This window comes from Anoplophora glabripennis, unplaced genomic scaffold, assembly GCF_000390285.2.
Source record: "Anoplophora glabripennis isolate ALB-LARVAE unplaced genomic scaffold, Agla_2.0 scaffold250, whole genome shotgun sequence".
NCBI lineage: Eukaryota > Metazoa > Arthropoda > Insecta > Coleoptera > Cerambycidae > Anoplophora > Anoplophora glabripennis.
The window spans coordinates 145,173-159,573 of NW_019416392.1; the positions used below are offsets into that span (position 1 = coordinate 145,173).

The window sequence follows — 14,401 nt, forward strand, 5'->3', positions numbered from 1 at the left end:
AAGCCCGAGTTATTTCCGAGTTATTTCGAATTTCACTCAACTTTTAAATCTAATGTCTGAAGCCTTTTGCAGAGCTCTTACGCGCGAAAAACGCAAAAAGTAGTTGCTAATGATCGTAAGCATTTAGTCGACCGTACCTATGAAGCAGAAGATACTGAGCGAAAATTGAAATATTCATCTATGTTTCGAATTCAACCACCAAATCTGGCCACAAAGCCGCAAACTGCTCCAAACAGTCTAAGCCACAGCAGACGACATCTAGAGAGTCGAATCTTGTTGGTATAGTAACCGCTAACGACTCGCCAAAATCGGTACGCCAAAATTTCGCGCTAGTTTCCAATATTTCCGCGAAAACACAAGAAATGCTACGAAATTTGAGGTAGGACATGAGAGCGAGTTGTCTTACATAAATTTGAATTATTCGGAGAAGGTTAGGATCTAAACCAAGTAACAGTTCCCGAGAATTCAAGGAGCTACCCTGAATCGTGATCGAACGTCGACCCTGATATCTCACAACAATGCAGTTAAGATAGTAATTAGGGGTCATCCATAAATTACATCACACGTAAATGGGGAGGGGGGGTATCACCGAAATGTGACAATGTGTGACAAGGGGCAGGGGGGTCAAAAGTTTTGTGACGTCACATGTTAAAATTTAAAATACTAAAACGCGAAATTTAGAATGTGAATGTGAATAAAAAACTATAAAAATCTACGAACTTGATCTATATTTATTAATAATTTAGCATTCTCGAAAATGATTTACCAGTAATAGCTATATAAAAGAGTGTAGAGAGAGAGTAATTAAGTTTTTTATCTATAATTAACATAATTAGTCGTTTATTGTTTTTTAACTAGTCGTTTGTTTTTTTGGTTATCTGAAATATTGGACTTTATGTTGATTTTATTAGATTATTTAATAAAAAAAGTAAAAAATGAATATAGCTGTTTTCTCTCGATTATTTTTAAATACATGCCTAAATTTAAAAAATATGTAACGTCACATCAGGAGGGGGGGGATTATAAAAATGTGACAACCTGTGACAATGACGGGGGGAGGGGTTCAAAAGTCCTAAAATTCGTGTGACGTAATTTATGGATGGCCCCTTACTATTAATTATTATAATAGAAAATATCAGTTTTTTTTTAAATATCTATTTTTCTTAGTTTGTACTTTTGCATTGAAAAATTCCCCAAAAATTGAGAAGTATCTTTCTATCTTTCAACGATAATTTATTTAAGGGGCTGGTCTACAGCACGTAACTCATCGTACAGCACACGGACAGAACTGTTCCACAGAAAATATTTTGATCCATAATTGAACTTTATGAAAAATTTACGAAAAAAAATGCAAAAATAGAACTTTTTCGTATAAGACTTTTCTATTACAAATATCGTTAGGAAGCTGTATTTTCATTTTTATAGATTATACAAGCCACACCCTGTATATTGTAATAATTTACCAAAATAAACGTTTTGCAATTCAAAACATCGTTAAAAATTTGTTGTGAGCTCAGGACTTTCTGTGCCTGAAACGCAGATCCTAAGGGATAAGCCAAGCTTAAAACGCAATACCATAAGAGAGAAAGACAATGAAATATACATGGAAAATAATGAAAATACTAGCCATAAAACGTGCTCATAAATCCCCAGTAAAAAAATCGAAAAGAAAGGCTGCCATCCGAAGGTATATCTAGTTTTATTAGGTTGATAAATAAGGAGGACCTCTAAACAGACCAAAGCCCATTCATTTAAATTCACCCTGTATAATACAGCTCCAAAACCGTTTTCCGCGAGAGAACGTTTCATTATTTTTATGTGATTAATAAGTAATAATTTAAGAAACGCGCCAACTGATGATTTTGCTGCCGGCATCCGTTCCGACCCATAACATTCCATTTTAATTCCCATCAAGACGCGCAACTCTATAATTAAAACGGTCAAGAATTCATATTTTAATGAAATGTGGCGCCGGGAAACTTAACGAGAAAGTGGATCTTTTATTGCTCTCCGTCGAACAACGTCTCAGTATTCTCGTTCGATACATCATCTGAACTACTGCACCAAATTTAAATGTACGCCTTCCTGTTAAAAAACAAAACATCAAACGCACGATTTATGGTTACACAACGGATATAAGTAGATCTCCGTGTACTTAACTGGATAAATATTTAAATCAAGCGGTTGTGGATGTGCCATGTGCCACTTTTTGGTCCACATTTGTCATATTGCGTAATATGACGTCACTTTTGACCTCTATACAGAACGTAAGATAAGAAATGGAGCATTCTTCTACCATGCATTTTACTTGCTAAGTTAATAGTGCCAACGATGGCCAGTAATAGCGATAATACACTGGATTTGATCGGATCGTCAAAGCAAATATTGACGAATCATAAGCTGAAATTTTCATGTCTATCAGAATCGATGTGTTTATTTTTATTGTTCAGAGAATAATGGTTTTAAAGCCGGGTACTCACGCGAGCATGAACGGGTGGTACGAGGTAAGGCAAAAACCGTATGAATCTGTTCCGTTGTATAATGCCAGACTGACGCTTATGACTTATATCTGTGTCGTATCGTGATGACATGTCTTAACATGTCTCATCACAGGACGACGACGCTGAAAGATTTGATTTTGTCCAATTGCAATTACATTACTATAATAATTAAAGAAAAGGAGAACTCTTTCTTTGAAATTGATGAATTAGATGAGATTAGATGAAGTCGAAATGTTACTTTACAATGAATGTACAATGAATTTCAGATATATCATTTTTTTACTTTTTTATTTCATTGGGTATATTTTATGTCCATATAGCAATTATTTAATATTCGATAAATCATGCAAAAAAAATATATTTTTTAAAATACCGGACATTTTTTTTAATATTTGGCACTCCGTCTGCATTGACATAAAAAAAATAACATGTCGCAAAGTCATACAATCTGGTTCCACAAAACTGTTTTTCATTGCAGTTTCGTTCTCTTACACACTCACACTGATAAGCGCGCACTCACATTGACAAGCGCGCACACTCACACTCATAAGCGAGTACCTACAACCCAGTTCTGGAATTGCCCAGTGGCGGCGTAGACAAAAATTGCAATTTAAAAAATGAATTACTTGCCTATTTATTCGAATTAAAAAAACATAGTGTTATGATATTATGATTTGTTAATATAATAAAAATGAGAATACAGAAATGAGACCAAAATTTGAAATATTGAAATAAAATTTAGAGATATTCACTTAAAAATAGAGAAATTTGACACAAATGGAATGCGGAATACAGAAAAAATGTAAATGAAGTATGAATTTAAGTGTAGAATTAGTTTCGTAGCATAGAAATATAAATTCGTTCAATGAAACATATCAAGCTGTCAAAATTATGGAAAAAAATTAATTTATGAATTAAATAGTTTATAAGATGCACTCATGCAACATAAAAAGGGTAGAAATTATAGTAAAGTACAATTTAGTAAAGTTAGATTTCATTTTAACGTACATGTGAAAGAAAATTTGAAAAATTTCAACATTTTAACATTTTGATAGACAGGCAAAGAAGGTGTTTCACTTGTAAATGAAGAACATGCAATAAATCAAGACAAAAACCAAAGTTTAGCATACCTATAGTAAAAATTTATAAGTGGAATTAAAATTAAAGCTTTTGTAAAATTTCTTGTAACATTTTCGGAATGTCAGATCCATGTATCGACTAATTTGTAAAAAAATGTATAGTTAAGAGTGTCGGTGAACTGCAAAATGACATGGGCAGTGTGAAAAAGACCTTCCAAATATCAAGAACTGTATTGAAATCCCGACTTAAGTTCCAATTAGTGTATAAACTTTGAAAGTTGTCAATAAGTCGGTAGACCTCAAAACATTTCGATTAATAATCGATACAAACAAGAAAAGAGTCAATATTTTAAAATAAATATTTCACAAAAGTTTGATTTGACGTATCCATGGCAACGAGTTCACTTGTTTCTAGTTAAATAAAAGTAAAAACACAGCTCGAAGGAGTCAGTCTCTCAAAAAACTTCAAACAGTAAACATGATAAATTGTGTCTAACAATAAAAAGAACAAAAGAAAATCAGATAAAATCAACAAGTAGTGAGATAGTTACCAAGCCAGAGACGTCAAAACACTCCACATCGTTGAATATCAAACGTCAAAAAGTGAACAAAATCCATACGTTCTGAATTACATAACGAGTTTTAAACATAATGAAAGTTTAAATACTAAGAACAGGTTACAAGTATCAAATAGTGCAATTTATAAAATTTGATAAAAACTATAAGTATAGCGTAATAAGTTGTAGTAGTCCAGTTCGTGCAATTTCCACATTCGAAAGACGACAGGAGCAGCAGACACCAGGGACATCTGGCAGCAAAGAAACACACCGCAATTAAGGAAATCAAATATGAATAATAATTTAAAATTAGCCCAAATTAAAATCTTAATAACTTAAATATGTCGACAACGAACTAAAATCATATCAACAAAAGTCAATAAACTGTTAATTTTAAAAATTTTCTTTATAAATTTGTAATATATTTCGATTTGTCAAATATTAAATTGATCTTTAGTTTTCATAAAAATTCAATTATTACCAAATAATAACATAATAATTAAAGGAAACCACACCCAGAACTTGGAGTTAGCTCTAAATACAGTTAATAATTACAAAATAAACATTTTTGGCGCCCAATAATAAAAAATATATAAAATTCAAAATTCAAAAAACAAAATTTAATCAAACTCAACTCAACACTCAACAACAACAATTACAATATCATGACATACATTCACATCATCATCATCATAGATTAGTATTATGAGGAACATGATAGACATATTTGACAAAATTATAGTACTTTCATACATTATATGATATTATTATTTGCGCTACTTTGTTTAACACACCTTGTAGTATACAAGACTATCGTTTTATCGAATTTTCAGTTAAACGAACAAATGATTATCCTCCACACATCATAAACTTCTAACTGTAGATTAAAATTAAGGTCACCGATCAATTCATAGCTATGACGAAGGTATTAAGACGGTTCCTGCGTCCGACAATGGGACTAATCTCTGTCGATGGAGCGAACCGGAGTGTGGCGACTAGAAAATGCACTCCTATAGAATTATTAAGCCGTGAATTGGCGATAAATCGGTTTTTAAGTACCTTGTCGAATGGTGCGGCACGGCTTTGGTTTGGACCCGAACAACCGTAAACGATGTCAAGTAACAGTAGCCTCTTTCCTCGCTGTCGTCGAGAAGATTGCTCGCGGGATACGCCGGTGTGGGACGCGAACGGTGTACTAAGGCGCGTACCCACCGATGCCTGCAAACAGTTCGCGGTCAGCTGATAGCTGTTAAAAAAGTGTTTTCATTAAGGTCGTAAACAGCTTGTGTAACATTATGCATCTTTATGTTTGTTTACATCCACCTTAAAATTTAACATTTTGTTGCTGTTTTCACCAATAAACTATTTCTGCCTAAATACCGAGCTTTTACTGAGAGGTGAACATCATAGACAATTTGTACACCAAAACAAAAATTGCACATATTAATTAATTATTAACAAAAATTAATTAATAACTGGATAAATCGTCCTATAAACTAGTGTAATTATTTCGAAAAAGACTTCTTAACAGTACCCAAAGTACCTACAGGGTGTTTCTAAAATAGGGTTCCAAACTTCTGCTGCGTTTATAACTTATAAACGTTATATACTTAATTATAAATATTATTATTATTACGTATTACATACAGGGTGGGCCATTAGTGTGAGAAAGTAAAATAACTCTCTTGTTACTCATAATATAGAAGATAAGTTTATAAAAACGTTATACAGAATCAAGAAACCTAAATTACAAAATTAATTCGATACATACAGGGTGAAGAGAAAAACGGAACACGCCAAATATTAAATTTTTTAAATGGAACACCCTGTATATTTTTATAAATACGGATTTCCGAGAAAATTCTATATATGGCAATATAAACAGTTTATCATTTTAGTGCGGGGTTGCCAAGTTATGTAGAAAATTCTTCGAATTTTGGAAAAAACTTGACCTCGAAGAAGTTGTATTAACTTTCAGCACTAACACCAAAACAAAATAATTAGACGAGTTATAGGCAAATGTTAGACAAAGGTTCCTATATTAGCTAATATCGATATTTTATACAGGGCATTTTTTACAATACGATCATTTTTAGAAAGTTTAAACTTGACTTTATAAAATTTTTCAAATGGAAAACCCTGTATTTTATTGTCCTATTTTATTCACATATCGATCTACTTCAACTTTTATTAAGCGTGTTCTATATCTAAAATTGTTAGTTTTGAAGATATAGCAACATTTCTGAAAAAATCTAATTTTTATTATTTTAAAGAATACCAACTAACAAATATTAACTAATAAAATTAACTCAAAATGGAATGATAAATTATGAACTGACAAGTTGACACAATGTGACAGTTTTTTCCAAAGCCATTTCGTGCGACCGAAAATAATAAGAATTAGGTTTTTCCAGAAATGTTACTATATCTTAAAAACTACCAAACTAACTAGGTGTAGAACATACTTATAAAAGTTGGACTGAGATGTGAATAAAATAGAAAAATAAAATACAGGGTGTTCCATTTGAAAAATTTTAGAAAATCAAGTTTGAACTTTCTCAAAATGGATTATAGGAATCTTTGCCTATAACTCTGTCAAATATTTTTGCTCCATGTGTTAGTAGTTGAAAGTTAATACAACTTCTTCGAAGTCATGTTTTTTCTAAAATTCGAAGAATTTTCTACATAACTTGGCAACGCAGCACTTGTCTCCCGTTTTTACTCGTCGCCCTGTGTGTTTCAAATTAATATTGTCCTTTAGGTTTTTTGATTCTGTACAACTTTTATATAAACTTTTTTCTGTATTACGAATAACAAGGGAGTTATTTTACTTTCTCACACTAATGGCACATCCTGTATATACAGGATGTTCGGAAACTTTGTGGAAAATAATTAGGGAGTGATTCTACTCACTTCTGTGGTATTAAATAGTCTCAACGTTTTTTTTTTAATTAATATTTTACCATGACTATTTTTTTCTTGGAACGATTTTTTTTTAATTTGGTACACCTCATTATATAGGTAATAAACTGCGCCTACAAATCTTCAAAATGTTTAATGTCTAAAGAGTTTAATTGCCCTTATAGGCTAGAAAATTAATAAAAGCACTTTTATTTGCATTTTAAAAAAATATAGTTAATGGCTTGATATGAAAAATCGTCTTACGAAAAAGTCCTCTGGCTTTGAGTAGTCATAGTTAAACGACATATTTTCGAGAAAGGTTTCGTTTAAAGATATTGTGTATCCTAAAAATGTTTAAAATTATCATATTTTGGAGTATAAACGAATATAAAAGAAAATTATGATCCATGTGACTGGAAGCATTAAAATCTGCCAAATAATCTTTTACTAGTTGATTAATTTATAAAAATTGTGAAAATCCAAAAGTTACGATTGAAGAAAGTGACGATTCAGACTTGCTTGAAAATGCTTGGCAAGTAGGAAGCTCTGCCATAGTTCTCGAGAAGTCCAAAGGGAGATATGAGAAAATCTTCAAGCTATTTGAACATACCTCCTGTTGACTACGGATTTTATCCCCGCATCCAATCATAATTAAAACGTCAATTCTCTGTTTTTCGTTTAAACGGACATTAACGTAAGTAGAAAAATAAAGAGTAGGTACGATTTTTAAAGTACAGAAGAGACTATGACTGAAAATTTACCTTTAAAATTCCTGTCAAGTTAAGGATGTAACAAAATTGCCCATTATCCTTACAGGATTTACTTTTTACAGTGTATCATTCACCCCGGTATGTCGTTCGATCCTGAATTTGCCGCTTTTGGACAAACATTATTTTCAGACAACAAACGCAAAACAGTATTTTCAAAGACGGTTCTAAGCTTGCCGATGCAGTTTCGGAGTTGTAGGCCCTCATCGGCTCGTTCGTCAGAGAGGAAAATATCTCGTGCAGAGGATAGATTTAGCTCTGCACCACCAACGGCTATATTTAATGCAACGACAAGAATAACCGCCGCAGTGCCAAAATAACAAACGCTTTTCATCGGCATATTTCCGCCAGCCGTTCCACAAACAACATTGTTAGCATTGTCTGCAAGGCCCGAAATCCATATATGAATAATTTATCAGTGTCCCGTAAATTAACATAGTTTCAATATAAAATCAAATATTTCATTCATTGCGGTGCACATTACAGCGTCGAATGGAAATTTGATATTATTCTAGGGCCACTGTTATTGTATGATAATTATGCAGGGAGAGGGAGAGAGTCAGAGAGTGAAAGATAAAGCAAACATGTGTTTCTTTCCGCAAGGCCAATATTTATTCATGTGTTCCCTTCTTATTCTGGAGTTTGTTGAGATGAATTACTGTTTATCTCTGCTATGTATAGCTGCTGTAATTCCTCCAGTATTTATTTTGCGTCTTTATTAAATGTTTTGATGATATCTGGGGAGAGTAGCATTCCCCCAAGGTATAAAACAAACAATTTTGCTGAAAGTTAACTTCCCGGAACAGTTTGTATCGTGTCGTGGGGCAACAATTAATAGATTGGACCCAGTCGATGTTAAAAGTTTCTTGTCCTCTGCAAAAATCAGGCAGAAAAAATAACAACAAAAAGTGTAGCATCAGTCATTTTTGAAGTTATCTCTTAAAAAGAGAATCCATTCATTGGTGATCACCGATCTCGAATAAAATAAGTATAAAGGTATCCCAATTGACGGAAAATGTATAATTAAATCTAGGAATAATCCGACATTGCTTCCTCAACTTTGATTGCAAGATCCAAAAAGGTATTCATCTTTCTATAATCCTGAGTAACTTTTATTTGTCATCAAAATTAAAATTGAAGTTAAAAAACCAATACAGCCGTTCCAATCCATTTTTGTAAGCAGGCTGCGTACTGCGAAGCATCTATAAGATGTTCTTTGATCAAAATAATCACAGAAAGTTCAAATGAACAAAGTCAATTCTAGCTCCTTGCGAAGATGTAGCAGTTAAAAACGATCTACTGACAAACTCTCTCTACACGGTATTCTGAAAGTCCGTCAGAAAACTCCGGGGGGTGATTCTACGAATTAAAATAATAGCAGTATGTAATGAAATTTTTTTTCGAATTGTCAATTGTTTGCAAGTTACAGCTTGTAAAAGTTCAATTTTTTAAATTTTTCTATTTAAATAACTTATTTCATTCAATTTCGAATAGTCTCTCATTTGGCACACCCACTAAGTAGATGAAGCTCTATTGGATCAGGCAGAGAAAAGTTTCATTATACGCCGCAAGAGGGCACTTTACCTAGAACTAAAAATTTGTTTTGTTCATAACTTTTTTCTCTTGCCAGATAACACAGAAATTTAAACATTATTGAAAAGAGAAACACTATCAGAAAAAACCATGTACTCTTTATTGAAGCCGATAAATGTAACCGTTTACCAGGAAATCGCTATTAATGTGTTATTAAACATCAAATTTTTGATAATTCATTCTGGTCACATTTAAATGGTACTCTGTACATTAACACCATATCTGCTAGTTCTTGCTCAGAAAACAGTAATACTACAACACACGCATATGCACAAGATGCACAGGGTCAGCTTACATGTATGGTTAATTTTCATAATTAATTTTCTCGAAAACAGAAGCATTTAGACCATCAGTTGCTTAATAAAAGTTGTTCATTTTCGTGCCCTCTATCACCCTTTTCAGAAACACCCTGTATATTACTTAATATTTTTCTCAGTGCAGGAGACTCTTTGTTTAAGTAATAAATTCATTGTTAAGAGAAAATGTATTATTCTGCCTTATTTCACCTTTTCTTTTCTTATTTTCGGATCTTTAAGATCCCTTAAAATTTATCTTGGTAACGCCCATGCGTGCGTGGTGGAGATATTTTGTGTTCTGTCCCGTTTAAAACTAAATTAAACCTTTTTTATGGAACCGCATCTAGCAAGCGGTGGAATTAATTCAATTAATTCAAAATTATCGCTCTACAAAGACTCCACACAACTGCAGCTGCTGCTCGGCAGCAAAAACAAGGCCCACATTTGAATTATCGAGAGGTATTAGCGAAATTATTAACTTTAACTGCACCGGAACGCCGCTCCGAGCCGTTTCAACCAGTCTATTAGCAATTATCTCTTAATTACAATTATTAATGACTTTCGCTAATTTAGTGTAAAGCGGCGGCTGCGAAACGCTCGCCTTCGTAATTTTTAATGAAATAGAAATCAACACTTCGCATCGAGACAGTTAATTAGACTTATGACGGACGAAAATATTAGACGGCTTCAAGTGCAAGTTGATGGGGCGTTTATTTTCTCGTCTTTAAATGTTATTTCAAAGGTCAAAGCTTAATTAAGTCGTGTTCGAATAACAAGGCTGTTAGAAACGAAAATGATTACTGACATTTTTAAATAAAAACCGCTATATTTCCCCATAAAATGACTATTTTTATGAAAAATACTAGCTCTCTTCAAAAATTTAATCCATGTTCTGAATTGGAAGCCAGAAATCGTTCACACAACCCGAAAGAAGATCGAACCAACCCTGGCAGAGCAGCAAAAACCGGATGCCACCCCTTCTGGAGGGTGGGATTTTTTTTTATTAAAAATAACCTCACGATTCGATAGAGGGATGAATTCTAAGCAGAAAATGTTCTATAAAAATTTTTATACAGTCAATACTTTTTGAGTTATTTGCGCCTAAACATGTTCGTTTTTAGGCCAAAAAATGCATGGTTTTGAGCCATTTTTCGCGAATATCTCAAAAACTACAAGTTTTATCAAAAAAATGATCATAAGCAAAAATGAAGGTAATTAAATAGCAGAGATTGCTTTTTTTATTTTCGTAGATGGTATAGAACCCGAGTTATGACTCCCAGAAGTTGAAGTCAATTTCGAAGATAGCTATAATCGAAACGTTCAATGTCCTGTAGTGGAAAAATTAAAGGTTTTTCGAGGTGGTAAAAGTCGTTAGCATGAAAACTAATGAAGTTACAATCAAAATAAAATGATTGTCCTGATTTTTGAGAAAAAAAAATCGGTATTAAAATTAATGACTCGACGGAAAAAAAAATAACAGTAGATTCTGAGAATTTGAACGATTTTAGAAGCCTAAATTTAAAAACAATATTTCATTTACTTTTGAATAAAATTTTTCAATTTTTAAAAAAATCGCATTTTTTTCAAAATATTTCAAACACTAACAGTTATTAAAAAATGATAGAATAAGAAATTGTAGGTTTTTTCTTACTGAACAATATGCTTTTTAAATTTTTGTAGGACAAAATTTGACTGAATTATGACCGTTAGAAGCTCAAAACTAAGCTCCAAGACTGCCTATCCTGAGTCCTTTAAGCTTACAAATCTAAAAAACGAAGCGCTCAAAGAAACTGCAAATCACAGAACCTAAAGTGCTTTAAATTCCCTACAAAATGTTTTTTTTTGAGTAAATTTATAACTTTAAAATTACAAAAGTTATGATAAAAAAATTAATGATAATGATGACAGTGGCGTAGAAAATATTTTTAAAAAAGGGTCACGTTAACCCCGTCTCTACGACACTGCTGCTCATAAAATTTTGAGCAGTACATCAAACATTGGTCTTAAGGTGCTAACTACGCATAGCAAATTTGAAATAGAAATGTTCAGGCATTTTGGAATTATTGCAGACAATGTTTAATTTTATAGAAACTTTGACGCCCTGTATCTCGTTAAGGAGGCATTTGCAACCCTATGTTTATTAAAACTTTTCCTCTTAATTTTTTATGTATTATCTACCCTAGAAGTCTGTCAGCGGTTTTTTGAATCACCCTGTATATACATGTAAAAAATAACAGACCATTTTTAAAACATTTTGTACATACAATACACCCATTTATAATGTATACAGGGTGTAACTAAATAAGTGTAAAACATTTAAGGGGGTGACTCCTCATCGAAAAAAAGATAGGATCTTTCATATAAAGAAACTTCATTGGAGCATCCCTTGTTAAGATACAGCCCCTTAAAGGGGGTACATAAAATTTGTTTAACAATTTTTTTCACAAGCACTAAACAAGTTACAATATTGAAATTAACCTGACATTTTCTACTACCAAAAAGACACTTAGCCAGTAATTTATTTGGTTTACCCCATGGTTGTAAGGGGTGGAAAACGCAACCCCTAAAATTTAATTCCAACGTAACTTTTTGTCTTATTATTTGTTTACCTTTTAAAAATTTATTTCCGATAGCCTGTTTCATTCTAAAAAAAAATGTCTCTTGAATTTTTTGCACAAAATAAACCAGTTTGCAGCAAAAAATTATTTTACGAACAAGATACATATCGCCATAAAACAAAAATACGAAACTAATTTATCTAGTAGGCCGCTATTAGCGATACTGACAATTAAATTGGAATCAAGCTGTCAGTTTGTAAATTTTTTATATTTATCGATTTCGTTCTTACATTGCAAAATTAACGGTGAAAAAAAATGTGCAAAATTTTCAGCATTAAATAAAAAGAACGAATTTGACTGACATTGGAAACTACAGGAAAAGATAACTGTTGGGGTGCTCAACAAATACCCGCAATCCGGACCCCCAATTTCATAATGGCGGCCTACTTAAAAAAATGCGAATAATTGACTTTTGTTTTTAAATACGTAAAAAGACTTCCTTACTTTTCAAAATATCGAATGCAACAATATGAGGCGTGACCTCTACAAATACACAAACTTAGGCTTTTATCATGTGTATTTTTTACTTAAGCCATAAGCCCATAAAATTCCAGGTAGACCCGATTTTTGAAACAGGCATGTGTTTGGTCTAATTCGCTCCGATTATAAATCCAGAAACGCACAAGCACAGTCGACGACGCGTGAAGACAACACCAGGACAAAGCCAGACGCAAAAAATGGCAGCGATTATCCACCTCGAGAATAGGCGCAGCCATCAAGAGGTGTGATCGAACGTCAGCTGTGGGTTTTCTGCAATGAATTTATTACATTGTATGTGTCCTACAACATGTAGTCCAATCATTCCTTGTCCTGCTTATTAGTACAAAAACAAAGACCGAAATTTATTTGACTTAGTTTAATAAAGTAAACATTAGTTTACTACTATTTTACACTATTTAGTTATATTTTGACTAGTAACATTTTGGTATATATCTGACAATGTATGGTAATCCAGTTTATTTACTATTTTTTGTTTTATATCGACGCGCGGAAAACGTACAATGAAATTTCAAAACTAAAATTAACTTATGGAACTATAAAAGTTGAATGATACCCTGTTGTGACATGTTTGTACATATAAATGCAATTAAAATCGTATTTGGGATAGTGCAATCCCGGTTCACGTGTAGTGTGATGTAATTTACTTTGCTTAATTACTTTGTATCCCAGTTTACAAAATGTTACAAACTACAGACATGTTCAAGCTAAAGGTATAACTGAGACCTTTATTCGCTAAAAAACCAGTACAAAAATTTTCTAATTTCTATTTATTTTTTTTCTATTACTAACAGGACAGGACATTGATGTTATGAAAATAAATAATTAAACACAACAGTCTAGACTCTAGACCAAAAAGAATTGATCATGTAATATTCAAAGGTAAAAAAAATCAATTATTGTTTTGAACTTTCTATTACCATATTATTTTCGTACACGAAACGGTATTTTTAACAAAAAGTTCCCACATTTTGTTTGTAATTTTTTTTTTAATTGGGTAGTTTCAGCATTGCTTAAAATCTTTATAGTTATTCAAAGAATTCATTGAGAATTAGCACTAGCTAAATAAACTCATAAAATAAATAATATATGGTAAAATATAAGTCGTTACGATATCAGTTGGAACCACATAAAAACATTTAACTCATAAATTCTACGAAATCCATAGGCGTCCAGAAAAATTTCTCTAGATATACTATATTCCGAGCTATATTCCTATTTAGTTGACGATATTCTCTAATTTTTTGTAAATAATCTTCCCGAAGTGCAACTATACGTCGTGATTCCATAATTACCATACGATTGTCAAGTTTTTTATGTTTAAAATCGCATTGTAATAAAACGTGTCGCAAAGTATCTAAAGTTCTATAATTATAATCAGGATAATCGCTTAATTTATCTCGAATTAAGTTTAAAGTAGGAACTTTATTTTCTTTATACATAATCTGGTAAAATCGTCAATGTTCTTTAATTTTGTATTTTTCCGTTTCCTCTTTGTAGCGTTATTAATAACGTCTCCTTCTTTAATTACACGATAAATTGTCGTTTTTGATATTTTAATTAATTCGCTAATCCGTTTCCTAGTTTCTTT

General features: G+C 32.2%; 1 protein-coding gene across 1 annotated transcript in view; it reads right to left on the bottom strand.

Moving 5' to 3' along the window:
* The window catches only part of LOC108906510 (verprolin), a 221,583-nt gene that overhangs the window by 25,915 nt on the left and 181,267 nt on the right, over positions 1 to 14,401 (bottom strand). The window lies entirely within an intron of this gene.